This window comes from Cygnus atratus, chromosome 3 (genome assembly GCF_013377495.2).
Source record: "Cygnus atratus isolate AKBS03 ecotype Queensland, Australia chromosome 3, CAtr_DNAZoo_HiC_assembly, whole genome shotgun sequence".
Taxonomy (NCBI): domain Eukaryota; kingdom Metazoa; phylum Chordata; class Aves; order Anseriformes; family Anatidae; genus Cygnus; species Cygnus atratus.
In genome coordinates, this window is record NC_066364.1 from 14,774,266 (window position 1) to 14,801,265 (window position 27,000).

The 27,000-nt window shown below is 37.3% G+C and overlaps 1 protein-coding gene across 1 annotated transcript in view; it reads left to right on the top strand.

Moving 5' to 3' along the window:
* The first annotated feature begins 775 nt into the window (after positions 1–775).
* The window catches only part of ROCK2 (Rho associated coiled-coil containing protein kinase 2), a 555,405-nt gene continuing 529,180 nt past the window's right edge, over positions 776–27,000 (top strand). The window contains exon 1 of the mRNA XM_050709456.1: positions 776–781. The gene's annotated coding sequence lies outside the window, so the exon portion shown is untranslated. The remainder of the gene's footprint in view (positions 782–27,000) is intronic.

Genomic DNA, 27,000 nt, shown 5'->3' on the forward strand with positions numbered 1-27,000 from the left:
AGTGTTTTGAATCGGATGTAAGAACCATCTTCCAAAGGATGTAGACTTAGTAATGACTTTTTATTGTTACTACATGGCTGTCTTTCACTTTAATGCCCCTCTGTATCTTGATTCTCTTCTCCTGCTTATCAATTTCATCAGTTTGAGAAAAGAATTAAAAATTTTATTAACAAGAAAGGAAAAAAAAATCTAAGAAAACTCTCTGAGTTCAAGATTCAAGATTCAGATCCAGTATAAGAATTCCCCCAGGATCAGAAATATTTAGTCTTGGGGGTCGTAAGATTTTATTATTATTATTTTTATTTTTTGGTGGTGGGAGTTCATTTGGAGGACTGTGTAATTCCTTTGTTTGTGTAATTGAACATATCTGTAATTTATCCATAGGTTAAATAGGTTTCTGGTCATTCTTAAATAGAATGACTCTTAAAAGTTTTGGATTATATAGGCTTGTGGATCAGTATCACAGCGTCTAGCTTACACCTGGATGGCTCTGGGAAGAGGATTAAGATGAGCTAGCTGACAAAGGATAGTAACCTTGAGCTATCCATAGATGTCAACCACTTCTTCTGGGCCAGGTCCTACACTCTCCTCATTGACTGCCAAAGGGAGTAATAACAAATAGAGAAACGGGGATTTATTATGGTGTCACTCATCTGGCTTCCATATCAGCATGTATCTTGCATTAGATGTATACTTTAGGATGAAATGAATTACAAACTAAAAATGGCAATTGCTTCCAATAACTATAAAGGGAATTTAAATTATTAGCTCCTAAATAGATGTCTGTAATGCATCTGTGTTTTATCAGGTAAATTTCAAATATTGCCTTAGGTGCCTAAAAGCTTTTTACAATATAGACTTTAGATTTATTTAGATTTAACTCAAAGTAAATAGCCAGATTTTCAAATGTACTTCAGTGCATTAAAACAGAGTTAGGTTCCCATTATTATGTTCAAGCATTGAATTAAAGATGAATTATTACCTAACTTTCTGAGATACACTTGAAAGTAATGTCAGCATCTGACTGCATTTCTAGGCAATTGAATACATTTGAAAATTGAACCCTACATCTTCAGTTTACCTCAGAAAGCAAAATGCCTCTGATAAAATAAATAAAGCCAATTTCTAGAATTTCCCTTTATTTTCATTTCAGTATTTCATGTACCACCTATCACTAAGGCACAATTAAAGGGCCATAAAGATCACAACTGTATGCAGAAATGTACTTGATTCCATTCTTTATGCAAGTGACAAGGGAACAAAATTAAGTAGTAAAAATCCTTCCTTACTTCCAATCATTTTCACAGCCTAGTACCAAGGTTTTGTGTTGTACAGAGGGACAGGACAAGAATTCTGTACTATGTTGGAGTAACCCAAGTTTCAGTGTTAGATCTGGTCTTCATTTAGGATTCAAAATGTAACATAACTCATTTGCTGTCAGTGACTTTTTGTCACTGACATCAATAATTTCAATAATACCTTCTGGTAAATTTCAATTAGGTATTTATTAAAACAAATATATTAAGTTGAGGTGTTGAGATATTGTACTGAGACAGATCTGATTTCTGCAAAATGCATTAAACTACTTAAATCATTACGTGTAATTATTAAATATAAGTTATAATAGAGACTGGCCCATTTGGCTAGAAGACTCCTAAGAGTGACCTACTATAAAATAACTTTAAATTACATGCCCTCATCTCTCAAAATGCAGACATGAAGAATTTTCTATTTCCTAAGCTAAATATCCTTTCTTTAACTCTGTAATAAACATTCAGATAAATTACTCTTATATAACTCTAATCATTATCTCTGAGGTGTGTGGGAGATGACTTCTGGCTTTCCAATTAGAATTACTTTGCACTCTGAAATACTTTTCAAAACTAAGTTTTTAATTAATTAATTATTATTATTTTTTAATTTTTTTCCTTTATTCAAATTATTTTTAATGTATGAAGAGGTCTATATAACCAGGCTGGCACCTGAAACCTTCTGCAATACACAGTGGCAGTGCTTCTTTAAAGGAAATATAAGTGGTTATTTCTTGGTTTAAAAGATAAGCAAAAGCAATATTAAAATGGCAGAATTAATGGTATGATTCCTGGCAGCAGGTACAATTTGTTGGGATTGCAGATATTACAGTTATTTCAAAGCTGGGCCTAAATTTACTTTGCTTTATACTGAGTGAACACAAAGAGCTCCTTACTTTGATCCTTCTTAGATGTTTCTGTTCTTTTGGCTTGGAAATTTTCTAGACAGCTCATTTTTGTATTGTGAAGAATAAAGCCAAAGAAATTAGGAAAGCCAAAAGAAAAGCATAGAATAGCTGGTCTGGTTTTGTCACTTTATATATAAGTATATGTTTCTTCCCCTTGCTCTTTTCCTGAACCTGTCCTGGAAGTGTCTTCATAAGCTCTGAACTAGCTTGAACTTTGATGAGAACTTTTCATATTTTGTAGCATTTTCATCAGACAAGTCCCCCAGTAAAAGCAGAGCCACTTGAGACTTGTGAGTGGGTTCTTCTGAAAACAATTCTCTTGACATGGCCTAATGAATAGCCAGTGAAGCTTAGAATAGACTTTTCCTCCTGCATCATCACAGTAACTGGACTGTGGTCATGGTCATACTGCAAATCTTTTAGTACAGGGCAAATGCGATTGCTGAAAGCTCTGAATCAGAAATGCTTTGGGTTTTGTTTGGCAATACTTGATTTTATACCTCCTGGGTTCAAAGGGGTTTTGGAATGGAAGCTTGTTCACATTCCACTAGAGAAAGGAAGGTATTCCAAGAAATTCTACCTTATCTTTGAAGCATATGGAAGAAAAATAGCACATAGTGTTCTCCATTTTATTTTATTTTCCCCTCAATGTTCTTTACCTTAATAGAGGAAAACTTTTTTTTGTTTCATTGCTTTTTTTTCACCTAAAAGCAATGAAGAAGATGCAAATTCAGACTATCTAATGGTACTTATAATGAAGCTACAAAGTCAGTTTTATCAAGGCAATTTAATTACAATAAGATGTCTCTCACCTATATATGAGGATCTACTTTCCATAACAATCAATGGGAGTTTTTGCTTAAGGCAAAACAGGTGGAAATTCCTTTAGAAAAAAAGAATTAGGATTAGAAGTGTTTTTCCACCAGTGGCTTAAGAATAAAAAGAGAATTTATTAAGTTAGAAAATTTGAAAGAAACATTTTAAAAATTAGTTAATAATGTATTATAATAGGTTCATAGGGGATGGGGTTATCCAGCAGATTTAGATACTGGTCTCCTACATAAGTGCCCTAACTATTTGTCTGGCTTCTCCCACTCTTCCTCTTCTGCTCTCCCTCCTAGTTTTAGACTGCTCTGGATTTGAGAAAATTTTCATTTTCAATCTAATATATCCTGAAAGTTTTATTCTTATTCATAGTCATTCTCTGAGTATGAATGCTTTATCAGAATCATACCAGGTACACATCGAATATTGTAAAGCCATAATCTTTAAGTCCAACCATCAACCTGACCTAACAAGTGCCATCTCTAAACAATGTCCCTTAGCACTGCATCCACACATCTCTTAAACGCCTCCAGGGATGGAGACTCCACCACTTCCCTGGGCAGCCCATTCCAATGCTTGACCACCCTCTCCATGAAGAAATTCTTCCTAATGTCCAATACAAACCTATATAAAACTTCCCTAGAAAAATGCAAGACAATTTCCTCCTGTACTGTCACTTGAGAAAAGAGAACACCCACCTTATTACAACTTCCTTTCAAGTATTTGTAAAGAGCAGTGAGGTCTTCCCTCAGCCTCCTCTTTGTAGACTAAACAACCCCAATTCCCTCAGCTGTTTCTCATAACACTTGTTTTCTAGTTTGTTCACCTGGTTTGTTGCTCTTCTCTGCATATAGTCAAGCAACTCAGTAACCTTCTTGTAATGAGGGGCCCAAAACTAAACACAGTTCTTGATATGAGGTCTCACCAGTGCCATATACAAGAGGACAATCACATCTCTAGTCCAGCTGGCCACACTATTTCTGATGCAGGCCAGGATGCCTTTGGCCTTCTTAGACACCTGGGCACACTGCTGGCTCATGTTCAACCTGCTGTCAACCAGCACCCCCAGGTGCTGGTTATCAGCAACACCATCAGACTAGGGACTCTACTGACTTGTTTATAAGCCTTATTTTCAAATTAATAACAGTATTCTTGGTGCAAGAAGAGAGTTGCATCAAATTTATAACATTTATAACAATTTAAAAATAACCAGTCCCTGTCATAACTACATGAAAAAGAAAATTTAATTTTTGAAAATACTCTCTGAAAGTCCTGTAGTTCTCAACAGGGTGCTTGCTAGATGATAGTTACAGATTCTGGAGCGAGGACATTCAACAGCTGAGCCCAGGGTAGAAAAGAAATTGAAAATAATGCAAGATAGGGTTGAATATACCAGGGTAATACATTGTACTGTGTGGTGTAATGTAAAAGATCATCTTGACATGCAAACAGAAAGGATTAAAAAGTATGTGGAAAGTTATTTTCCTTGAAAGAGAAATGCAGGGCAGATCTCAAAATCAATGAAGTCATGCTATTGGAACATGTGAATTATTGATTCTGATTTAAAATGTAAACAGGAATTCCTCTGAAAGTTGATAAATATAATCCTGAAAAGTTGCGGGCAGATTATGAATAATAGCCACTGTGAAGGTGTTGTGGTTTAGCCCGGCTGGCAGCTAAACACCACACAGCCGTTCGCTCACCCTCCCCCCTCCCTCTCTGGGATGGGGGAGAGAAATGGGAAAGTGAAGCCTGTGAGTTGAGATAAAGACAGTTTATTAAGACAGGAAAATAATAATAACAATAATAATAATAATAATAGTATTAATAATAATAATGTGTACGAAACAAGTGATGCACAATGCAATTGCTCACCACCCGTTGACCGATGCCCAGCCTATCCCCGGGCAGCCGGCCCCCCCCACCCCGGCTAGCCACCCCTATATATTGTTCAGCATGACGTCAGATGGTATGGAATACCCCTTTGGCCAGTTTGGGTCAGCTGTCCTGGGTCCGTCCCCTCCCAGCTCCTGCTGCATCCCTAGCCTGCTCGCTAGCAGGACAGAGCGAGAAGCTGAAAAGTCCTTGGCTTGGTGTAAGCACTGCTCTACAACAGTTAAAACATCAGCATGTTATCAGCTCTCTTCTCATCCTAATCCAAAACATAGCACCCTACCAGCTACTAGGAGGAAAATTAACTCTGTCCTAACTGAAACCAGGACAGAAGGTCACGAACAGGAGCTTTTAGGTCAACAGAAATATTAGGCTCAAGCTGTCTGTCTTAATAACCTAACACATCCTGCTAGCCATATACTATTCATAAGTGGTTTGCAATATGCAAAGGTTTAGTGCTGTATGCACAGATATTTTAAGACCATTTGAACTATTAAGCAGTACATGATTTACTCTTTGCACAAGGCAGAATTTCTCATCCTAGGCTCTAAGCAACTTACCCTGGTTTCCTAACTTAACCACAAGGTCATCTTTTCTCTTGACCACAAAATTATTTTTCCGGTCTCATATGGGTATTTCAGGTCTTGTTCAATTATGGCTTAGATGCCTGCTCACTGAAGTAAGCAGCTGGAGCAGTTTGATATTTTAGTTCCCATCAACCAGAGAATAACACCTCATTGACTCTGGCAGGAGAAACGAAGTATGAACCTTCATCAAACATTTCAGTAAAAAAAACAGAACTTAGTTTAAGCTAAGGTTCTGTGACCTTTAGTTTATGCTACCAGTTTTTGCACTGAAGCAGTTGAAGTTTGTTCAGACACTGCAACCTACAGCCAAAAGAAGTGGTCTACAGTGGGAAAAAAAATCTTGCTACAGCCATTAGTGAAGCAAATGCATGCCTAAGCCCTATACCAGGTCACACACCCCTGCATATATATATGTGGGTTGTAGGCAGTCCAAATAAGTGACTGTTTTTCTTTCCTCTCCCTCTCCTCTGGACACAGAGAAGCAGCTTGCATTCAGCTCTTCCTGGTTGGTCTAATGGAAGAAAGAAAGGATGTGAAGACTTGCCACTGTCTGCCGTGGCCTGTAGATGTGGTGGAAACTGTTCATATCTTCTCCTAACACATTTCCCAAGCCATAGAGCAAACTAGGGTGCACAGTGTAGGTTCTGTGTGTCAGTCATAGAATCCAGCCATAATAGTTGCAATGCTTTCCATACATAAATGTCGCCAGAGTAAAATATTAATGTGTGTTACTATGAATAATCCAGAAATGTCATCCTGTAAGCTAAGAAAGTGGCTTCTCAGTTGCTTCCTGGCCATCTGCAACATTAGAACAATTGCTGTGCTACATAATACAGAAGAAGTGTGCCTCTGTGATCTCTAACTCTAGGTTTTCTCTCCCATGGAACAAATCTTGCAGAGTGCATTGCTGCCACAGAAACATTGCTGTGAAATGTCCTTTATTCCGTAGCCATTAATGATGTAATATGATCTTTAAAAAACAACTGTTAAGTTGTCTATGACTTCTCAAATTGAAAGCCTTTTCTTGGGCGTGTTCATTCCCCATGGTGCTACCATTTTCAGCCTGAGAAATTATGTAAATTCAGAATTTGTTAAAGGATTCTTCAGATATTTCAAAAGCGCTTGATTTTAAAAACTGATGTTACCCAGCTCCTGAAAATGGATCTCCTTTGAGGTGACCCAGGTTGGAATACAAAATCACAGATCACTGCTGGTATTTTTGTCTCAGTCTAACCATAGATGTACTGCTCAAAGCCCGTTACCAAAGAGGTCAAAGCCAACCTTCTTTCATGTGATGGAGGAGGTGTGGGAATGAAAGAGTCTTGCTGTTCCTGTGTAATAATGAAACAAGGGCTTCTGGCTATAACAGCCTTCATATGTGTGAAATGCCGAGTCATCTGTTAAAACACATACTGTTGCATAAAATCTGAGTTTAAAGTTGGCTTTTTCCTTAGAAATGGTGAATAGCCTCTGACTTGCCAATTGTTATTGAAGTTCCCACCCAGAAATGTCCTTCTGTCTTGCACAGCAAGGACTGAAGAGGGGGACTGTAATCATACTCCCTTCTTCAGAGCAGTAAGTGGTGGGTGAAAAAGAAGGAGAGAAAGAAGAGAGGGCAGTGTAGACCAGCTGTAGTTTTAGGTTGACCTTCATGGTATAGAAATGTATACTGTAGAGCATCTGGAAAATGGTCTGTGGATGGGTGTCCAAGCCAAAACAAAGTTATGTCCTATTCTTTGGACCCCATACACTCAAGCAAATCACTCAGCCACAGCATCCATTCCTTTCTTTCTGAAGGTGATGCCTTCCCTCACAGTGGCTCTGCGCTTGCCACTGGGCATTCCAGTCCTTCATCACATGCATAGTGAATAATCTCCTTCACAGTTTGGATGTGCACTTCTCACTCTTTCTCTTTTCGTTGCTTTGTCCCACAGGTTAGAAATCCCAAAAGAAGGCATGGGACATTCCGAGACTGTTTGGTTTAGAAAGCAGCTGACATCATGTTTCCTTGTGCAAGAGAAAAAGTTTTCACAGCACATAGGTGTTGTTCCTATGATTGTCTTCAGGAAGATTCTCTGCAGAAGTGAGGAAGAAAGGTAGTTTTTTAGAAAACTAAAGCTGGTCAGGCATTTTACAAAAGAACTTGGGAGTCTTTTTCTGTTCATCAGCAAAAGACCAAGAGAAATCAGGAAGTTTCAAAATCTGCCTCATTTCCTGCCAGCTCACCTTCCTTGCTGTATGTCACCCATGTGGCTAGCTGACAGGGAGCCAAGAGCCTGGTAGCACTGCCTGTTCAGCAGGGGGGCTCTCAGATCTGCACCAGCCTAGGCTGGGAAATAATGACCATTCTCCTCTCTGTTTATAAATACATAAATAAGTAATCAATCGATCTAGTTTATCTTGCTTTTACACAATTTAAATTCCCTTTCCTGATAAACTATAGTCTCATCTGCATATACATTTTTAGATATACTGAAATACAAAGTCATCTCCTATTTTCATCTCTCTCCATTTCCCAAAAGCTGCCTCTTCCTCCACATATTTATCCTTTAGCAAAGGTGGGGCAGCATATCTGTCTTCTTTTTTTCCCTTCTCCTCAGTGCCAGTGCCAGCAAGTGCAAGCTCCCCTCCACCCCTCAGATTCTCAGCAGGCAGTTGCACCAAGCATTAGGTGCACATACGTACTGTGCCCGTGACGTGCATTCAAAGTATTTTTAGAATTTAGTTAATAGGGACTCAGATAAAGCAGTTGCATTCCTGTGCTTATTTAGTTACGGGAAAAAATGGGGTCAATTCCATTTTCAGAGTGCTAAAGGCTTGAAGACTTTGTTTGTAAAAAGTCTCCTTATTTTACACCAAAAAGGTAGCAAGTTATTTTCAGTTATGTTGACTATTTATATCTGTTTATTTCATTAGTAGTGTTAGCATAGCTTTGTGAACAGTGTGGGTTCATCACTTGGATATAAAGATGGAGCTCAAATTCTTTTTAAAATATATTAATATTCTAGAGATAAATCAAATCAAAGAAAATTCCTCTTACAAACTATCTGTTTTTGGTAGCTTGTGCTTCAAAAACTTCTTGAAAAGAAGGATATATAATGCTAAAATATTCAAAAAAAATGGTACAAGATCTGAAAACATCCAGACATCAATCCACAATTGCTGTGTACCTTAAACAGTCCTCAGGTTACTCAGGCTACCTTGTCTCCAAGACACCTACTCCTCTTGACAAAATAATGTGTGACCAGATGCCCTGCCAAGTGCATATATTTTAATAGTAAATAAACAAGTTCCCAGTAGCTCTCTTGCAGTCGGCAAGGGAACTAATTTCCAGCTGCTTGTTTTCTTCTAACAGATGAATAAATACATTCCCAGTACTATAATACCTTCAGCAAGAAAATGATTGCACAGTAACTCAAGGCCAAGATACGCTCATCCTGCTGTTGTTTATCTGAAAGCAGGTGGGATATTGCCCAGGTACGTCTCAAAAATTTTATAAGATCCTATAGGTGAGGGATATAATCCAAGAAAAATATCTCTCATGGGAAACTGTAATTGGGATTTTCCCTTTTGAATTATAATGCAAGTAATATGAGGGTGAGCAATTTAATGGGACTGAATTGGAAACAGAAAATGAAATCCAGTGTATTAAGCTCACAGAAAATAGAAAAGACTTTAAAGGACAAAGTTCTGCGACAAAATTTTTTCTTGTCATCTCTAAGGGCATCATACTTCCTCAAAATAAACTTTCTGTTTATTAATAGTACTGTTCTTTGTGGTTTGGACCTTTACCTTTGCCAGTTTTCCAAACTGCATTGATATGTTTACTCCTTAATAGTTCTATAATCAGTGCTTACATGCTGTCTGATTACTACAGCAGTATTAGGCTTCATTTTCTCAACAAAATACAAAGAATGTAATCTCTCATCTTTACAGAAATTCTGTGTATAGTGTGCTCTCCTCTCTGCATTTGATAATAGAGCTGTGCAAATGTACATAGAATCATAGAATGGTTTGAGTTGAAAGAGATTTTAAAGATCATCTGATTCCAACCCCCCTGCCATGGGCAGGGACACCTTCCACTAGACCACGTTACTCAAAGCCCTGTCCAACCTAGCCTTGAACATCTCCAGGGATGGGACATCCACAGCTTCTCTGGGCAACCTGAGAACATTGCAGACGTTATAGTGTTCCTCTTATAATGCAATTACCTAGATTTACAGTATGTTCTTCAGTGGCATAGCTGAGAGCTGATGTGGGTAGACAAATGTACAAGTCCTTCCAGTACTGCAGCTGATAACACAGCATACGTAATTCTGTTGTACCTGAATAAAAACTTTGAAAACTTTGTACCTGAATAAAAACGCTGAAATCACTAAGCTCTGGCAATGGGGTATCCTTTGGTCTTCACTTGGCCATGATCCAGGCATTTCTTGCAAAGCCCTTTTTTGTGACTGCAGTTTCATTCAGTGAGAGGTGAAGGAACATGGTCATGCTGGACTTGGGAAAGTAAAAGGAAGTTTCTTAACTGCTTATCTAGAGATCTGGGTTACTGATTTTTTCTTATTATGCCTACAATGTGTGACAGCCACAAGTGAAAACCCCCTGCTAAACAAGCGTTATCAAGCTCTGGTGAGTCACATTTTCTTCTCACATATTGAGTGGGAGAGTACGCCTGATGGAAAGTGCTGCGTTCATGCTGGGGACTATCAAGCATGGCCAGACTGAGGGACACAACATGGAAAATAATCATTCACCAAACAGCAGACTGCTAGAGACTTTCTAAATAATGTTGTTGCCACTAACCATCCTTAGACAAAATTTCTTCCAGTCATTTCTTTTTGTCTTATTGTGACTTCCTTTTTGTATCTTTCCTAGTATTTCACAGTATTAATTACTGTTACCCTCCAGCCAGTCACTCATTACAACTAGGTTAAATGTGTCTGACCAAGACTTTGTGAAATCTGTCTTAATGTGTCTTAAAATACCTAAAGTGGATTCATCCTACTTTTAATGGTCAGGTATCTAATTTTAAGTAGTTGATGAGAAACAAGAAGCACTGGATGGCAATATGTCTCATCCTAAAGCTTGTGTCTGTAAATTATTAGGAATAATAACCTTTGAGAGTACCTATCTCTGTCCATTGACCACAGAGGGAGACAAGGTGAATAGTTTAGGCTTAAGCAGTTAATTGATAGATGTGTGAAGTTAAGTAAAATCTCACTTGTGGTGTTTGCATCAAGACTATCTAGTTTTTTAGGCCAATGCCTGCAAAATAAGCACCTGCCCTTATCATAATGAGTCAGATAGCCTTAATATAGGAATGAGGAAGCTAGTCATCCTATATATAGATGTATATATAGGCATACTGTGAAAAATCAACACCTCTGAAGAATGATTCATTAGGCTAAGTGTGTTTTCCTGCCTCCATTAATCGTAGGCCTTAAATGCTTTTGTAGACTTGCTCAGTGCATATTGATCAAGGAGCTGCCTTGAGCTAGCCACTGTGAAAATCTAGATGCTGCTGTCCAGATCTACATTTCTAAACCTTCTTTTGAAGCAGCTTCGCAAAACGAAATGAGAGCTCTAAGATCTTTTTCAGCTTGAGCAGGTTTAAACACAGATCCAATGTCATAAGCCTGTAACTGTTGCTCAAAAATGACAAAAGAGTGTCCTTCATCAGTAAGCCAAGCACTCTTTTGTCCATTTGCTTTCTCTCCTGGCTGGAAAATGGCACTCTGCAAGAGAAAGGTTAACAGTTGTGCAGCCCCAGTCTTCCCCATAGACTACTCATTCAGGACAATAGACCTTAGAAATATTGTGACCCACAAGGTATGTATTGGTTGCTTTGTTAAGATTTGGTAAGTGATTAAAAACACTCACTGCCATCTGGTCTGAATTTGGCCTGTAGGTCTTATGTTTTTAGAAAAAAAAAGACATGAAATATATGACAGACTCTTCAAACCCTGTTTTTTTCTACTTCAAATGGATAATTTACAAGTATCTTTCTTTAGTGTTCTTATGCCACCTCACAGTCCTTAAAATTATAGTGATAAATAAAAATGAATGATGAAATCTGTTCTGATCAGTTCTTAGGGACAGGTCACAGTGGCAGGAAATCAGTACTTCAGAAGATTTGGCCCATAACATAATTAAATATCTGATTCTTAATTCTGCTTTATTTTTCCTGTTTGATATTAGAGGAACAGGTAAATAGGTAAGTAAATGCCATTCACATATTTTATATGCCAGCAAAATGGACTGCAATACAGCATTACATAAATAAGTTTAAAACTAGACTTCCAGTATCATGGGAATAGCATACCACATAGTGGATCCATTATCAGACAGACTTACCTTGGGGGGGGGGGGGGGCGGGTGGAATAGAAAAAGAAAAAAAAAAAAGTGAATGACTAAGAAATAATAGGCAATAGACAATTAACATGTTCAGCATTACTAGAATATGCAAATTGTGCTAGCCTTACAAAAAATGAGAACCTTTCAAAATATCTGAGTGGCATATCACCTTCCTATAACTTGTTCTGATACATGCAAATGTGTCTTTCATTTGGCAGGCTAATGGATGGCATCAGTTTCTCCCTAAATAATTTGACGATCTTGAACATGACAATTCACCTGCCACAGTGTGACTATAAAGCAAACAAGGTCAGGATGGAAATTATGAATCATTGGTTCCATAATTTGCAAGCCGACTCAAGTTGAAAACCAAATGCATTTAGCATTGACTCAGACTGGAGCTTCCTGACTCAGTGTGTGTACATGCAGCAAAAGGAAATCCTATTTAAAAGTAAACCTTCTAAAATGCAGATTAGTCTCAGCAAGATTTCCTGTGACAGAAAGATGGAAGTAGCTCTCTCAATTTTATTTTTACACTTATTTGTGGAAGGATTAGGGTGCCTTTCAGTGAAGGATAAAAGGTGATTTCAGGTTTAAACAACTGAATTGTTCATTGAGCTTTGTTGTTGTTGTTGTGGTTTCTTTTTTTCATGTTTAGGGTAGGTAAATGGAAAGTGTGTCTCATTTTAACATGACAAAAGGGGGTGTCATTTTGAAGTACCTCTTCACATTCAAGGAACAAAATGTTAAGTATGTTTCTTCATTACCTACTAAAAATAAATATAGCACGGCACTTTTTACCAGACGGTGTTCCTCTTACTGAAAGATGTCTATAGATGATGAGATCAGACTCTAATATGTTTTAGATAAATCCTTTGACCTCCTTCTCACTCCTTTTAGAATGATAGTATGTATGTATATATCAACCTTATTCACAAGAAAAAATAATAATAATATAAAAACCTGTGGTAAAATATTTGGGTCTTATCTGGCATATCATGTACTAGTAGGAAGAACGTTATTGTAGAACTGCACAATATATTTGCAACAGTGTCATGAATTTTCCCAGGTCCTGCAAGTGTTTGCATTCACCAGAAGCTCTTTATGAGTGAGCAGTCTTTTCCAGATAAATAAGCATATTTATAGTTGTAGGATCTAGGTCGGAATTCATCGCTGTCTGGTGAATCTGTGGATCTCCAGGGTTGTCAGTGCAACCCAGTAAGCATAAAAACCTTTGACATATTCAGATGCTTTTCTGAAGAGGGGACTTCTTAAATCACTAGAACTGTTCTGTATGTACATAATCTTATTACAGTTAATAGATAAATATGGCCTATGTTTCCCATTACATTAAAAATCTAAATTTTATTGCCTTTCAGTAAAATATAGACACTAGCAAACCTGAATCTCTTTTGAAACAGCTTTTCTCTGTCCTGGATTATTTGGGGTAAGATTCATCTCTTCTTACTTTAGCCACACGCAAGTCAAACGAAACATCTGAGACAGTTGTGTAGTTTCCCTTTATCATCTATAGGGAGAGACAGGCAATTTCCAAAGAGCAATGCCTCCCTCTTGTTTTAGATATCTATTTTAAGATGAGCTAAATCACACTCTAGCGGTGCTTGTCGCTCTCCACTGATGATAAAAAGAGCCTAGAGAATTCACTTAGATGCCTAGCTATTAGATCACAAAAGATACTAAGACAAGTAAGACACTCTCTTAGACACTCAGGAACACTACCTTTATATTTTAAGCTCTTTTTCCTTACTACCAAATGATGCCATTTTAAAGAAACATCCAAATAAAATAAACTAGATGTTGAATAGACATGTAGATGGCTGTTGTTCATCTACAAAAACAATCAAATGAAAAGCCACCACTACCACCACCAACGACAAAACAACTCTAAGTCTTTAGAGTTCTTGAGTTTGGAAAGATAATGGTTTTGATCCAGTGCAATGCAGCTACCTCAAAAAATATGTTCATAGGAAGTATTGAGAAATCCAGCATTAAAAGACAGTAGAAATTGTTAATGTTGTTGTTCAATTCACTGAGGAGACAATTATGATCATGTTTTCAAGAAAGATGATCTCGGCCTGGAGCAGACTTAGAGAAGGACTGTCAGGAGTAGTAAGGGAATAGAGGGTCTGTCTGACAAGACACTCAAGAGTTTGGCTTGTTTAGCGTAAGAAAAGAAAAGTTGAGAGGGAATGTATTTGCTTTATAGGGACAAGCAGAGATTCAGAAGAGCTATTTTAAGCTAAAGAACAATGCTGGCATTACAAAAGCCTAATATAAGCTGTTCATGAATAAATTCTTCTGGAAATTAAAACAGACGGAACAATAATGTTTTAAAACAGCCTTCCAGTCAAAATAGAGGCAGAAACTTTAGCTGTTTTTCAGACAAAATTCAGTGCTTTGATGCATGGGACAATAAGACATGGAGCCTTGAACACCAGAGGAACAGACTCCATGTCCCAGCACAGACAACTCTCCAGAAGTTAGTGGTATCAAATCCTGCAGACAGTTCCAAGAATAAGAATATAACCAGAAGATCTTTCCTAGGCATCTGTTTCCACTGGAGGCCTTCAGTCTACACCACAAGACAAAAATACGATAAAGAGAAATATTATTAACCATCCAACTTATTTTTCTTATTGAATCAAAAAACTTATGTTAAACCCGAAAAGCATTGCAAAATTAAAATTATTTCCTAACCAGCAAAGAAGTGAGATTCTGAAAGGATGCTGCTTAATTTCTAATTTGAAGTTGAAGACTTATGATTTTATTGTATTGCATGGGTGCTTGTGATATCAGGGCTTGGATGTCATCACCCACGCTGTCTCTTCAGACCTGTGCTCGCAGAGTTGAGTATGGCAAGATATTGATATCAGTCAATATTAGACTGATAGCTGGGGGGATTTTATTGCTCCACGTGTGAGAAGCCATGAACTAAAATGAATCTTCTAACTACATCTTTGCTGGATGTCATTACTGATTCAGAAGACAGAAATCTTTAGTTTCCAACCTCTCTTCTCTGAGAAGGTACACTCAGGGTGTACCTTCTGAGAACAGTCTGTTCATTCACGTGTCTTCAGTTATACGTAGCATGTTGTGAGGATGAACCTAAACCAAAGTCTATATTACCAAATTTTGAGGGATTGCAATGACTGAAAGCATTCAGTTCAGGATCTCCCTTTACTATTTTTAATTCAGAGTCTTCTTTTTCCTACTGTTTGTGACCACTCATTCATTAATATAAACAAACAATATTCTGGAGAGTTGCAAGAAATATCACCTGTCACCACACTCCAGAAACATCCTGAAAGAAAGAACTGGAGCAATGCAGTTGGTTTTGTTTAAATTTTTTCCCACAGACCTTTGTAACAACCCTGAGGCAAACAGTGCTGTGTAATAGCCAAGGGTACAGCTTGTGACAGACATACCCTGAAGTCTGAATGTGGCTAAAAGGTCTGATTTAAAATCTAACTGTGAGGGATGTGGTATTGACAGTAGGCTTCAATAATCAGTAGCAACTCCAACCTAATTTCTTGTTTACCCTGTCTATCATGGGCGGTTGTGCACAAGATGATTATTTTTGAAGCCTGTTCCTTGACTGGGCTGGGTTTACTTGTTCATTACACTCAGGAAGCTTGAAGTCTTCCAATTTTCTTGAATATTCCTAATTTGTACTAATGCAGATACAGTGCAAGGGCTGAGGTCACAGCCACTCCCCCAAGAGGAGGCCGTCTCAACATGCATCAGCAAATTGTTCAGATACTTGTCAGCCTTTGACTAATATTTCAGCTATACTCTGGGGATCCCGTGTCACTTCTTTCCCTTCGGGGAAGCAACAGTCAGGCTGTAAAACCAGGTGCACTTCAATCGAACATGTCAACATCTAAGCATTGAAGCTGAACCACTTTATATGAGTCTGTTAAAAGTTTGCAGCCTATGTAATACAGATAAAAGTTATTCTTTTGAATGAGAAGAGAAATATTTTATATCAGCATCATTTTTCCTTAACAGCATTCTACCAGCAGCTACACTATTACTTCATAGTATTTCTGATCAGTATGTTTCTAGGAGTACAGTGTTAGTAAATAGGCTGGGTCTGGGTAAATTTTAGTTTGGAGATAGAGGAATTGAGGAAAAAAAAAAAAAAGGCAACTTAATCCTTTCCCTGAACATTGCACAAATATACAACAACTTCGTGATCAATAGGGATCATGGGCTCTAGGTGGCAAAGACTTGTCTTTGAATTGAGGATTTCAAGGCCATGCAGGAGATTGAACAGAGGTCCACTGTTAAAACAGATATTGAGGCTAAATCTTTGCTCTCCTGAAGAGCCTGGCCTTTGGGGCTGTGCTTGATGTGATTTAGTGAGGATCTGTTGCTGTTTTTAGCTTGATTTTCTCAGGAAACAAAAATATTCAACTATTGTTTTGTCTGTCAGTTCACTGCCCTCCTGAAACCCAAATATTTCCTTACCCTGTATCCAGAATAGCCCCAGCACTGTAGCCTCTTTCCCATTCAGATTTAAGGGGAGAAGTTATTGCAGTAAAGAGGTGTTTAGCTGGAGACAGAGGTATGCTTAGAGAACAAGGGACACAAACCTAGAGAAGCAAGTTTCACTCACTGCTTTGCTTACCAAATAACTTGTTCTTCTGAAGAAAATGAACTCACAAGTTTTTCCAAAACCTTGATGACTTTCGTTTGCTTAGCCTTGGATAGCCTATACTTACTCTCTTCCTTGAAATTTCTGGCAGAGATATATTAGGTATTTTTATACATAAACACAAGGGAGAGATAGGTTGGATGAGTTTACATACCTAGTGGAAAAACTTCCACTGAAGTAAACAAGTGGGGTTTGCTCTAAGGTGGTTTTGAAGATAAACTACACACAAGGCGGAGAGCTTGGAATGGAGTACGTGCAGCTGTTCCAAATTTTTATTAGAATACAGCAAGCTGTTGTCCCTAGGAGCTGTCTTGTTATTAAAAGTCAGACCAGGTAAAGCAGAGAACAATTATATTATAATGTTTATTTCTTATGCTAAGTGAGTTAGGACATCAAGTACAGAATCACGTCTGTAAAATGCACAAAACTGTGTCTTCAGGTCTTACATGAATTACAATGTTAGCTGTGTCTTGTCAGCAAGGTTTTAATAACAGTGAAGATAATAGCTGCTGCTTATCTAATATTTTTCATCTGAATGGCTTGAAGCATATTACAAAGGAAATATTATTGTCCCCCTTTTATAAGTGGAGTATCTGAGCATTAGAGAGATCAACTGCTTAAGGTCATACACAGAAAGGGATTTTAAGTAGTCACAAATGCTATTGCTAATATTTTGGTAAGTTTAAGAAAAATGCTTTCTCTTTGAATAATCTGGCTTTTTTAATTACTCTTGCACTAACTATTCTATATATGTCATTGCCCCATTGCTGAAGAAAAGTAGATTGTAAGGCTGTGTTGTGTCAGATTTTTCCTAAGGAAAAACTTAGTGACACAGAACTGAGGGAATTTAGAAAATTCACAATGAACTCTGGAACATTATTCACACTACATAGTCTGTACTCTCCTGACACAAGTAAATCCAAGGAAATCAGTGGTACCTTAGAGGAATAGTGAGTACCACAGTCTGTTTCTTTAAATGTATGTAAGGCTTTTTAATTTCAAGTAGGTGTCAAGACCAACGAAGCAGCAATTCCAGATCTAGAAACCATAGGTAATATGCTAATTAATATGTCTTGTTGAGAAGAAGCAGCTTTGTTCTCTCAATTAGGATTTCTGCCCTCTTGCTTTCAGCTCAATCTTTGTTGGCAATCTGGGTCCTCTCCCTTGCAAAACCCTTTAGTGCAAAACCAGTTCGCGGACCACATGGGACTTGCATATTTTGTGTGTGAGTGGTGTTTTCGTCCCCAGAAACACAGGTGTGAAATATCAGTTATGGTAACTAAGAAGTCAAATTTTTTGGCAGTACCTAGAGTCGTGTAAGGAGAGATTTATCTAAGAAACATTTAAAATTTAGGCACTTAATTAAAGCTGGTTGAGTAGGCTCATTGAGTAGTAAACTGTGGAAAAAACACTTTCAGAAAGTTGATTGTTCTATGCTAAAGAAAAAAAGAAAAGCATTTATGATAGGTGGAAAGCTCTCTTTCCATGCAATTTTATATAAATGACATAGGCAATTAACAAGAATAAAAGCCCAAGGTTTAGATGGCTAAAGTCAAGTAATATAATTTTCATCTATTGTGGTAAATCTTTCACTGCACTTGAGAAAACAACTTTAACTGGGTGTTCTTGCAGGTGTATAACTAGGCAAACTCCAGTAAATGCGTGGGCATCTCTTTCTTTCTGTGTAACTACAGAGATACACCATTTCATGCATTTTTCTTATCAGTGCATTCAACATAATCTGACCAACATATCATAGGAAAAAATGTATGATCTAAGAACAGTTATTTAATACCATTTCACATCCATGTAAACAGAGGTTTTGTTGGGAAAAACATCTGATGGGGACATGCTAAGAGACTGGGTAAGAGTCCTGGTGACCAAAAGAGAATGAAAATTAGGAAACATTCAGTTTTACTTTAAGTGCAGCAGCACTACCAGCCACTCTGTGAGTCAGATACTAAACAACAAGCCCCCGAAGGAACAGAAAGCTACAAAGTCTGTACGTGATAATAATCCTGATGGAACAAAGCAAGCAGCATCCAAGAGAGGTGTTTCAGCCTCCTTGAGAGAGAGAGAGAGAGAGAGAGAGAAAGAAAATGTCATTCGTCACTACATACTGGGAAAAATGGAGAATAACAAATGCTGTAAACTCACCAAGAATACAGCTGAAAATTAGACTGTAACTGTCTGAGGAGTAATTTTCTGAAATAGTTTCTCAATAGAGTTAGTGAAAGGACATCAGTCTTTTGTATTTGGCAGTGAAGTTTGATCATTTTTAGTGTTAACAGTGAACATTGCTTGATAACCATTGAAGCCCTTATTACCTCAGGCTCTTAGGGCAAAAGTCACATGGACAGTAGGATTCTGCACTGTTTCACTGGAGTAAAAATAAATCTGTAACAATAAACTGTGAAGCTCATACAGTAATTGTGTCATTCTTCTATAAGGAGTTACCATATGGAATTATGTAAATTATAGTTCTCAGGTTGTTAAAGAAAAACAGGATTCAACTTACTTCTCTGGAGATATGTTCATTTCATGAGCGACCAAGCAGTGGATTGCTGAGTATATAAATGGTATGAAAGCAAGGATTCGGGCTTTGGGGAATTTTTTGCAACAGTTCTGTGGAAAAAATAAATAAATAAATAAATAATCACATTGGCAGAGGCTTGTAAATTAGGGATAAAGATTAGTCTTCCTGGTCAATGGTAAATTGAAGTAGTCTAGAAGACTTTGTTAACATTGATGATAATAACAGTAGTTTTATCAATAGAGTTGATAGAACTGTGTGCATTGTAGACTCAGGTTGCAAATTTATTGAACTAGAGGAGAGATAAGGTAAAGAAATGACTTTGTTTTCCACATATTTACGCTAAAAATGTGGATGACAAGTAACAACAGAAAATTCTTGGAAAGTGTGGTGTACTTGGCAAAGCAGGTTATAGCAAGCATGTTTTATGTGACTGGAATTTTTAAATCTTTGGCTGTAAGAGCTGAGGATAAAGTGGGAGAAAGCATGAAGATATAGACAATGTGTGCATATCCAGAACTCAATTCAGTGTGACTTTGAATGCATTGGGCAACTTAGCTTAGGAGATGGTGATCATGGGAGGTGTACGGCAGGTCGAAGAATTAAAGCAGAAAATTAAGTCAACCATATCTTCTTGTCACGTATAGAAAACTATTTTTTTTTTCCTAGTGGGGGAAGTGTTGGCTATAGGGCACAGGCATCACAATTTCTAGAAGTTATAGACTATGATTTCTTATACAAAAGGTCTGGTACCCAACAGTGGTTTATTTTATTTGCCATTAAGTTGAACAAAGATAAATTATTTCCCTGTAACAACAAGTAGGTGATTGCCCATAAAGCAGTGACTATTACCTGGTTATATTCAATAGGTAATTAAACAGGGGACAGTCCTAATCAGTTGCATACATGGTTCTTCTAAACAACTAATTTCCCGAAGCTGAGGGTAAGTATGAGTAACAGTGAGTGGGAGGGAAAAGCAAATAAAAACTGAGAGAACTTGAAGAGATTATTAGAAGCCAAAAAGCCACTGCTCCACAGTCAAGAAAGAAGAATTTGGCCAAGAGCCCACTGTATTTTTGTCATAGTATTACAGGGTAGTTGGTGAAATGGAAATTGTAATATTGTTAATAACTATTCAGAAATGCAGTTTTCAGAGCATACTAGATTCTCAGAAGATGTTGAAATACTCTGGTGTTCCAGTAGTGATCAGGGAGGTTACTAATCAAAGTTTTATTAAAAATAGGCCTTTAAAAACAACTAGTCAACATTACTTTTATCCCAGAGTCATAGATGAGAGATCTCAGACAACTAGCCTCCTGGTGCTCCAGTATAGTTCTATTTCCTAAGAAAACAGTGCTTATGTGATCATGCTGTCTGCCTATTGAGCTGCCGGTCTGCTGTTTGCTCTAACTCCTCATCTAAAAAATAAAAAATAAAAACAAACTGAATCCACTAGCCAATTTCAACTACATTTAAGAGACTGGTAAAAGATTCAAATATAAATAAGTTCCTAACACTTTCCAGAATACAAGTGCCATTTTAAAGTTTTAGTTCTAAACTTATTCAGAAAAAAAAAAAAAAAAAAAAAAAACAGAACAACAACAAAACAACAAAACAAAAACAACAACTGTCTACATGGTGATTTGAAAGACAGTGTGTATCAACAAAATTATACTGTTATTTTTTTATTATTATTTTTAAATAATTTGAAAAACAAAGTATAACTGCATTTTAGTCAATAGCTACACTATCATCTGGTTCCTGCTATTATGGGAGTTATTGTCTTGCACAGAAGCAGGACATCAATTCTATAAAGAAAACAAGAATATTGGATCTCTGGGTGACAAACTTGGTAGAAAAAAAAAAAAAAAGACATCTGCCCCATACAGCAATCAAAAAGCAGCTTTAGCTAACCAGTCCTCATGTTGGGGACTTCCAGATCCCAGTGCGATCTGGATTCAGCAGTATCTGGGGCTGGAAACCTGCTGTTGCAAGCAGAAAGAATTCTTTTCAGCCTTGTGCAAGGCAACAATTCTATGACTGTATAAACTTAGTATTATAAAAAGGATTAATTCTTCCATACCTTTCTTAAACATTTTTAGTATTTTGAGCCAGAAGAAACCAGCAATTCTGCTCTCTTGATCCCAGCAGAAAGCAAGCACTTTAGGCTGGGCATTGTAAGTCACAAATCAGTGGTGCACATTTCTGTTGTCTGCTCGGTTTCTTCAATCCAGATCTGCCAGTGTGACTGACGAGGTTTAAATGACAAAGACCAGGATATAATTTTGGATTATGTTCTTGGTTTCAGCTGATCCATATTTGCATTTTTTCTCATACATGTGTAAATGATGTGGAAGTGGCAGATTTCTCAAATGCAATGGGAAGAAAATGCAGTTTATATTGTACTACAGTGATCTGCAGTGGTCAGGGTGATGAGTGGGCAGTACAGGAAAGGAAGCACAGAGCCCTGCATGCTGTGGGAAGTTGTAGTTTTACTGAGAGAACAATTTGATGAAGAAAACAAACTTGTGTCGACACTTTCAGAGCAATAGGCCAAAAAGAATTGCTTTTACATAGGAAGTCTTCAAAAGTCTTTTAAAAAGTATTCTTTTGTAGCATCTTTCTGTAACTTTTCATTAACAAGAATTTGAAGATAAAAATATATGCCTATTGTGAAACATTATAAAAAGGTCAGCAGCTGTAGCTGTGACCTGAATATGCATCGTCAGAAATTACTTACATACATATTCATTTTTCATTCACAGACTCTGTTCTAGAAAGAGTGCTACAGTGCTTTACTGTGGGATTGCTAAAATGTTTCCTTTCATCGTCCTCTCCCATGAAATCATCCATGCATTTCGTCATCAGAACAGATTTTCACTCTCTGATCTCCAGAGTGGTGGGCTTGCCATCACACAATGTTCAGTTCTTTGTCTGAGGAAGCAGGCATTGCTCCATGTATGCGCCATGCATATGTTCTTGCACTCTAGGATGCCAGCAGGAAATCTGAGCTGTATGAGGACAAACAAAGATGAGTCACAGCAGCCAGAACTTAATGGCATTCCATTTCACACTCTGAAAGAGATGGCTCCAGCAGCAGCCTGTTTGTATGCAGGGGCATTGGTTCAGGAAAAACACAGCAACCTGCTGAAAAGCTAGGGAGGGAGAAGGGTTGTCCAAGGGTTTGGTCTTTTGTATGTGTGTGTGTGTTTAACTTCACCCAGGTATCTCCTTAGATGCCTCTGATCAACATTAAACCTGTTCAACCTGTAAGCACAGAGAAAGGTGGAAAACTAGCAGATTAGGCTCTCAGCTTTCTATGAATTTAAAACCTGTTTCTCCACATACTTCATGAAGTGGTGCTCTCCCACCAGCTTTCATAATACACAGTGCTACCACCAAGCAGGACTAGCAGCTTAGTTTGAGAGGGCAGTGCTGAAAAGAAACTTGTTTGCTGAGGTCCATAACATTTGCAAAGGCAGCAGAAATTTCTGGCTGTACAATATGGGCAGACTCTGACCAGAATCAGGTCCTCCTGGTATTTTGTAGGATTTATGCAAGTTATTAGGAGTTGGTAGTTGTGTGCTTCTTCAAGTCATTAAAGAAGGCCTTCTCAGCTGGTTATCTGCTATATCGTCATCAAACAGCCTGGAAACTCAGTCCAGGTTCTTTCTCATAAAACCTCTATCAAATCTGCTTCACCTATAAAAAGGTATGGGCAAACCTCTTTCTTGCAGATCTTTTAGCTAAAAGATGGCGTTTCATTGATTTCACTGAGTCCAGTATTTCAAAACTTTGCCTCGGCTTTTTGATGGGAGGCTTCCTTTACCTCTGTACCCCGCATTTCATGCTCCTGGGTAGTTCCCATCCAAATCACCACACATACTGTCAATTTTTCCTTCTCTTTTTCTTTTCTATTAATTGCTTTGCCTTATCTGTCTATTTATTTATAATTTATTCATAATTTCTTCTTAATTTATTTCATTTTTTATATCACTGTAATCCCTACCTGGGATACTGAAGATCCTGTTGTCAGTGATTTAAACACTGCTGATATTTCATATCATGTTTGCTCATGACATTCTTTACTCTTTGACATTGTGAGGAAAGGTACCAGAAGTCACTTGCTTTGATAGTTTAGAGAACTTTGTTCTACAGTGTGCATCCTCCCATAAGGATATGATTTTTGTTCATATTCACTCTTGGAAGCAAACAAATGAACCATGAATTCCCTTTAGAGAAACAGGAATGCAGGAGGGATTTCCAAGAATGGTAGACTTGGCAAGCATCATATGTAAATCCAGACAATTTCTGTGTCCAACACATTCCTGTTAGATGTTAGAGCTGGCCACATCTTATTTTTACTGCTAAATTACCAAGAGAAATCTTATTTTATGGTACAGTCACTCAATCTGTATGGTTTTCACATTTTCCTCCCTTTCAAAATCTCTTTCATTTCCAGAAATAGCCACATCAATGATTAATTCTGCCTTCAAATTTTCTTAAATCAGCCAATGTCATGCTGGGCTTTCTCTACCTGTACAGCTGTTGAGTCATACAGAATTTATACACTATTATTTTGAAGTGTTTCTTAATGTTATGTCTCCATACTTCTTCACTGCATTCCAGTTTATGCTTTTTCAACAACTCCCACTGCAGACAGTCAGATGCTTGATAATGTTACTTGTCAGTGAACCTGCAAAGATTGACCATTGAGTTGCAATATGTTGCTTTATTTTTGATGTTCCATTATGCAAAAAGACTGATGATAGGATTTTCTCAGGAAAAAATGTCTTGGGCAGGAATGAATGATGCATTGCTAGTAGCTAAGCTTCAGATTCTGCTTTGATAATATCATAGTCTTTTCAAAATATAGCATGCAAGGGTAAAGTTATTATTTTGTGCAAAAGGAGTTCCTTCTTAATTTCCCTATTTACACATGACATTTTCAGGACAGATACATTCAGTTACCTACTGCAGTCATAACTAAAATAGGCAGTCACAACAAAAAAGTTAACCTGGAAATTCAATAAGAATGCAGTTCTAAATATATAATTTAATAATCAAAACTAGATTCTGCTACCCAAAATATTATAAATGATTGTGGCCGAGAAGATAAAATACTAGTTGCTTTCCAATAAACAAGGGCATCACAAAATGAGTGATCTAATGTGTCTGCTATTCCAAAAGTGCAGGTCAAACATTTGATACTCAAAATCATTATCTTAAAAATGACATATTAGCTCTGGGTTGAATTCTCTTTTATCAGTGTTCAGCACAAAGAAGTAGGGAGGAAAAGGGAAAAACATGATTAGAATGGGATGAAAGGTCAGTCAGGGAAGACATGTTTTATATGTCCCTTCTTAGGCAGGATTTGTTTCTCCATACTAGTCCCTTTGCACTATTTTCAGTATACAAAAAGAACAATAATGCTAGCTTAACCATTATATTTTCCATGATAGGGGCTCTCAGAAAGTGCAGTAGTTGTTACTTTGTTAATATGCAGAATGGCAGCAGGAAGTACAGTACCTAATATTTACTTGCTTACTTTGTATTCTTAACAAGTACGCAGGGCATCTTGCTGCTACATTGAAGGCCAGGGTCCAAGACTGTTTGGGGCAACACATTAGTTATTTCAAAAGAAAAAGGTGATTGGACAAGTGTGAAAAAGCTGGTAAATGTATGATACAAAGTTTAAAGCTTTTTCCAGTTCTTAACTGTCTCATATTTTTAATCAATGGTTTCATATTACTTAGGTAATGACGCTGCTTTTTTTTTTTTTAACACTGAATTTTAATTTAAGACGTCAATTTTTTTTTTGTTTGTTTGTTTTCAGAAACCATTATATATATATATTTTAATTGCTTAAATATTCAGTCTCAAAACCACAATCTATCAAGCTAAAATATACTCACTGGAGTGAAATAGAACATCTTACATCTCTGCCCCTCAACTTCTTTCCTGAGAAACAATTAAAAAGATGCATACAATAGTGCAAACTGAAGCCTGTCCTTCTTAAAGATTACCTTGAAAGAAAGAAAGAAAGAAAGAAAGAAAGAAAGAAAGAGAGAGAGAGAGAAAGAAATAAAAAGAAAGAAAGAAAGAAAGAAAGAAAGAAAGAAAGAAAGGAAGGAAGGAAGGAAAGAAAGAAAGAAAGAAACCCAACCCCAGACAAAAGTGGCTTCATAAAGTGGAAAAGATGGTACACATGCCTATATACTTACCTTACAGGAACACTTTTGAAAAAACAAAAAAAAAAAGGAAAAATTTAAAGGAAATGTACTAGCAGAATTTCCTATTTCTGAAAAGTCAGAAAGGAAAATTTGTTCTGAATTGTTCTAAAAGATTTTTATTGTTATTATTTTTATCAATGTTTTCTTGCCATATTTAAAGTCAAAAAACAAAGATTTTGTTCTGACATTTTTAGTGAAGGAGGCTTAGTTTTCCTAAGAGAGTTCTATTATTTTATATAATTTTAGAATTTTAGAATTAGTGAATCAAAATGATATCAATAAGCCTGCATTTTTATTATTTTGCTTTACTTGAAGATGTTTAAAAACAAAACAAAACAAACAAACAAACAAAAAAATTTGTCTGTTAACAATCCTGAATTTTGTTCCCAGTCAGCTAGGAGATCTGTCAGTAAATTGCTTCTCATTGCTTTTTGGCATCCCAGATGAACATCAAAATTAACTATTTTGATCACTTTCATAAAGTTCTTCAGAATCTAGTGATTTGAAGTGCTTATATAAGAGCTATCCATTATTATTACAGCCAGCCAAAGTACCTGTGACATCAAGTGTCAGAATGAAACGGTCTTTGAATGTACATGTCTACTCAAAATTGTCTTTCAAAATGTAAATTCTGTGAAAAATCAGAAGGAAATGCAATTTCCTGAATCATTGATGATCTGATATAGGAAAATATCCTTTTTCAGCATTAAGTACATGCTTAACTTCCAGTTATATTTCACCTAATGAAAATTAATAACATGCTTGAATTATGTAATTTCAATAATCAGGCCTATCTACATTAGCTAAAACACTGTTGGGCCTTAATATGCTAGTTTTGGTGGACTTCTAATATTTTTTTGTGATTTTTGACTGATGCCTTGATGAGGATGATGCTCTGTATAGTTCATATTTTCTTTATTCAGCATTTGTGCGCAACTAATCATTGGTCAGAACAACTGCCTTTTATATACTCCCATAAAAATTGCTAATTCAGATGAGACAGAATCACAGAATCACAGAATCATCTAGTTTGGAAGAGACCTAGATGATTGGAAGATCACCTAGTCAAACCTCCGATCTAACACTAACAAGTCCTTCACTAAACCGTATCACTAAGCTCTACATCTAAATGTCTCTTAAAGACCTCCAGGGATGGTGACTCAACCACTTCCCTGGGCAGCCCATTCCAATGCCTAACAACCCTTTCAGTAAAGAAGTTCTTCCTAATATCCAACCTAAACCTCCCCTGGCACAACTTTAGCCCATTCCCCCCTGTCCTGTCAGCAGGCACGTGGGAGAATAGACCAACCCCCACCTCTCTACAGCCTCCTTTAAGGTACCTATAGAGTGCGATAAGGTCGCCCCTGAGCCTCCTCTTCTCCAGGCTGAACAATCCCAGCTCCCTCAGCCGCTCCTCGTAAGACTTGTTCTCCAGACCCCTCACCAGCCTCATTGCCCTTCTCTGGACGTGCTCAAGCACCTCCATGTCCTTCTTGTAGCAAGGGGCCCAAAACTGAACACAGTACTCGAGGTGCAGCCTCACCAGAGCCCAGTACAGGGGGACAATCACTTCCCTAGACCTGATGGCCACGCTGCTTCTTATACAGGCCAGGATGCTGTTGGCCTTCTTGGCCACCTGAGCACACTGCTGGCTCATATTCAGCCGACTATCAACC